Source organism: Crocodylus porosus, unplaced genomic scaffold (genome assembly GCF_001723895.1).
Source record: "Crocodylus porosus isolate Cpor-Errol unplaced genomic scaffold, CroPor_comp1, whole genome shotgun sequence".
NCBI lineage: Eukaryota > Metazoa > Chordata > Crocodylia > Crocodylidae > Crocodylus > Crocodylus porosus.
The window spans coordinates 6720988-6725308 of NW_017728912.1; the positions used below are offsets into that span (position 1 = coordinate 6720988).

The 4321-nt window shown below is 52.6% G+C and overlaps 1 protein-coding gene across 1 annotated transcript in view; it reads left to right on the forward strand.

Moving 5' to 3' along the window:
* The first annotated feature begins 1122 nt into the window (after positions 1-1122).
* The window catches only part of KIAA1109 (KIAA1109 ortholog), a 242219-nt gene continuing 239020 nt past the window's right edge, over positions 1123-4321 (forward strand). Inside the window, exon 1 of the mRNA XM_019533955.1 lies at positions 1123-1209. The gene's annotated coding sequence lies outside the window, so the exon portion shown is untranslated. The remainder of the gene's footprint in view (positions 1210-4321) is intronic.

Below are 4321 nucleotides of genomic sequence, written 5' to 3' on the forward strand. Positions count from 1 at the left end.
GAGAGTCCAGTGGAATGCAAGGAAAATGGTTTGGGACCTGGGGCGCATGACTTCTGAGGAGAGGCTGCGGGAACTGTGCTTATTTAATTTGGAGAAGAGGACTGCGAAGGGATTTAACAGCAGCTTTCCACTACCTGAAGGGTGGTTACAAAGAGGATGGAGCTAGACCAGGGGCTGGCAAAGTTTTTGGGCAGAGTGCCAAAAACACTCACAACCTCCACTTGTCAGATATTAGCTTTCTGGGGGCTGACAGCAGGGGAGCCGTGAGGGGCCCAATCCTTATTGTGGCAGCACAGCCTCGGCCCATTCCCCAAGGTGCACATGCCAAGCAAAATGCTAAACTGTTCTCAGTGGTGGCAGATGACAGAACAAGCAGCAACCGTCTTAAATTGCAGCACTGGAAGTTTAGGTGAGATAGGGGAAAATCTCTCAGGGGGAGAGTGGTGAAGTACTGGAATACATCACTTAGGGGCGGTGAGATCTCCTTCCTTGGAGGTTTTTAAGCGCTGGTGAACAAAGCCTCGGTTTTGATGCTCTACTTGGGACTGGCGCTGCTTTGCAGGGGGTTGAGCTAGGTGCCCTCCTGAGGCCTCTTTCGACCCGCATTTTCTATGACATTTGCACCTGTGAGGGAGTGAGGAAGCTGCGTCTAAAGCTTGCCCATTAGAGCTGCGCCTGCCCCGCTCTCGGGAGGATTTAAGGGCAGGCGGAGACCAGCGAAGAGGCACTCCGCAGCCCCCCGCAAAGCAAAGGCGGGAAGCCCCCGCACGTGCCACGCTCCCCACGCCCCTGCAGGACGGGGCGTGGCCACGCCCGCAGCCTCGTTCATTATTCATGAGGGCTGCTGATGACGCAAGAGGCGGCACTACCTCTCCAGCCCATGACAGCGGCCGGCGCATGCGCGGCGATTTTACCCAGCCCAGCTCGCCTCCGAGTTCAACCCTGTCAGAGAGAGGGCTCCCCACTCTCCCGGTTTTCCCATTGGCTGCGGGGGGCCGTTTCTACCCGCCCACTTTCGCAAGGCGCGCCACGTCATTGGCCAACCGGCCCGGCCGCGCTCTGCGATTGGCCGGTGGCTCTGCGAGGGGAGGCTGGATTGGCGGGGGCGGGGGTGGAACTAGCCGGCATTTGCGGTCCGGAGCAGCTTCCGGGTGTGTAGTTAGAAGGGCGGGGTGGGGCGGGACTTGGCGGTAAACACCGGACAATGGGGTAAGTGGCCGGCTGCGCGCGCCGGGGTTCATGGCCAACGGCCAGCGGCGAGTGGAGTGAGGGGCGTGGGCACCTGCGAGCCCGGGGTGGGAGTCGCCCCCCAGCCTGGCGCGGCCTCGGCGGCTCTGGCTACCGGTGCCACTCCCGGAGCTGCCCAGGCCGCCGCCCAGGCCGGCTTTGCCCCTGCCTCTGGAGCTAGGGTCGTGGGTAAAGCAGCCGCCACATGGCCTTCAGCTCCGGACGGGTGGGCGGGTTTGAAGCCTCCCTCAGGGGCATTGGGGTTTGGCTGCGGCCAAGGCTTGGGCATTCTTTGGGTCCTGGTGGGAGGCGCCGGCCCTTCCCCGTCGCCAGGTTTGGGATTGGGCAGGAGTTTAACGCCGCGGCCAGATTCGTAGTGGCCCTGGGTCAGGAAGCAGGTTTTCCCCGTAGTCAGATTCACATGGGTTTGTGTTGCAGGAGCGCTGCCCTCTGAAACCCAGTGTCTCTAGAGACCATATTGACCGTGTTCGTAGTAGGAGGGCATCGTTGGGTGCGGCTACCATGCTGTGTCCATGCCCATATGAGGTGTTAGGGCTCTGGTGTGTGTGGGTTAGCGGTAATCTCATGTGGAGTTTAGATTATGGAGTGCGTGGAACGGTTCAAATAGGGAAGTTCCTGCTTTGGGCAGGGGGTTCGACTAGATGGTGATCTCTGGTGGTCCCTTCCAGCCCTGCCTCTCTAGGAGTCCATGACAGGCCATCTCTGCCCAGCTGCTGGCCTCTCTGCTGCTTTGTTGGTTAATGTACAGAGACAGGCTTAAAAAGGAATGGACACTTACTTTCTTAAAAGAGGGGAAGAAAGTGAGGCAGGGCAGCTCCTGGTTCAGAGAGGTGTAAGCTTTCATAGGTGAGGCTGAAAGCTAGTGTTCTGCTATTTGTTAATAAATTGGCCTCTTTAACAAGCTAAGGGAATGCAGACTGAACCGGAGTACCAGGAGGTGGATACGTAATGGTTGGCATCATTGTACTCAACAAGTAGTCGTCGATGTCTCCATATCTGGCTCGGAGGATGTATTAAGTGAGATTTCCCCATGGGTCCATCCTGGGTCTGACATTATTCAACATCTTCATTAATGATTTGGATGATGGCATTGAGTTACATGCTGGGCAAACTTGCAGATGACAGCCAATTGGGTGGATTTGCAGATGCTCTGGAGGGCAGGGCTAGGATGCAGTATGACCTGGTAGACTGGAAATATAGTTTGTAATCAATGAGATAAGATTCAACAAGGCCAAGTGCAAAGTCCTGCACTTGGGGCAGACTGACTGCGTGCATGAATATAGACTGGGGAATGACTGGTTAAGTTGCAGAGCTGCAGGGAGGGACCTGGGGATTACAGCAGACTATAAGAGAAATATGAGCCAACAGTGTGTTCTTTTGCAAAAGAGGGGCAGCAGCATACTGGGCTGTGTCAACAGGAGTGTCACTTGCAGATCAAGGGAAGTGATTCTTATGCTCTATTCAGTACTGGTGAGGCCTCACCTGGAGTACTGCATTCAGTTCTGGGCTCCACACTTCAAGAATGATGTGAACAGATTAAAGAGTCCAGTGGAGAACAACAAAAATTATTAGAGGTCTGCATGGAACAAGACCTATGAAGAAAGACTGAAAGAGAACTAGGGTTATTTAGTTTCCTGGAGAAGAGGAAACTGTGGTGTGTGATATGGTACCTGAAGGATGATTATAGAGAGGATGGTGATGGGCTTTTCTCTTTGGTTGTAGGGGACAGAACTAGGGGCAGAGGCCTCAGTTTACACTGGAGGAAGCTTAGGTTGGCAGAACTTTCTGACTATGAGGGCAATCAAGTGTGGGAACAGGCTACCTAGAGAAACTGTGGCATCTTTATCCCTGGGACTCTTCACGAGCAGGTTGGACAGACACTTTTCTGGGATGGCTTAGTCAGGGATGCTCTTGCCTTGACTAGCAGGCTGGACTAGATGACTTTGAAGTGCCTTCCAGCCCTACTTTCCTATTATTTTATCTTACTTGAACTAAGCAAAGCAAAGCATAAGCGTTGCAGGATGTGGTCATAAGATTTCAAAAGTTATTCTTCTGTGTCAGTGGTAATCAACCTTTTTTTAGACTTAAGGCACTCTTCAAAGTGCTAGCTTTTAGCTTTCATTTGTTGTTTGACTATAGAAAAAAAAATTAGAGCAATTCTTTTGTTGCAAAGAACTCAGACCAGAAAAGGGTCAGAATGTTTTTGACACTCAGGATTACTATTTGAAGTCCCAGGGTTTATCTTTTGAATCATGTGTAGGTGTGTACACACTTAAGAGTGCTAATACTGTGCACTCCATGGGACCCGTAGAAGGATCTCTACAGGGAGTCACTTTTCCATGTGTTAAGATGAAGCAGTTCATCTCTTATTGGTTACTTTGTTTTAGTTTACTGCTGGTTTGGGCTTACACTTTAGGTATTCATCTAATTCACTTGTGAAGAAGGGCCTTTCTTGATCACTTTGTCATGTGATTGAAGAACTGGTGAGAAGGGTTGTGATCATGGGAGTGGATTAGGAAAGGAGTTTTTACAAGTTGGAATTTTTTTATTGTAGGTGTTAACTTTTGTCCCTGTGGGCCCAATGAATTATGTGGGCTGGGTCAGGCCCCGTGTTGCCCTTGTGTTCTGGGATTGGGCCCCAGGGCCCTGCACTGCCTCCACCCAGCCAGAGCCTTATCCTGGGTGGTCAGGGGCGGTGTAGATGCCCAGGGGCCTGTTCCTGGATGGGTGGACGCTGTGTGGGGTTCTGGCCTGCCATTGCCTTGCTGGGAAAGGGCTCCAGGGCCCCTGTGCTGCCCTCATCTGGCTGGATACAAGTTTCCTTTGATTTATGCTGTACATAGAATCAATGAGTCGGAAGGGACCTAGTCAGATCATCGAGTCCGACCCCCTGCCATGGGCAGAAATGAGCACGGGGGGTGAGAGGGGTCATAAGACCCCAGCCAGGTGCCTTTCCAGTCTCTTCTTGAAGATTTCCAGGGAAGGTGAGAGCACCACCTCTCTGGGAAGCCTATTTCAGGCTCTGGCTACCCTTACAGTGAAGTAGTTCTTCCTAATATCTAACCTAAACCTA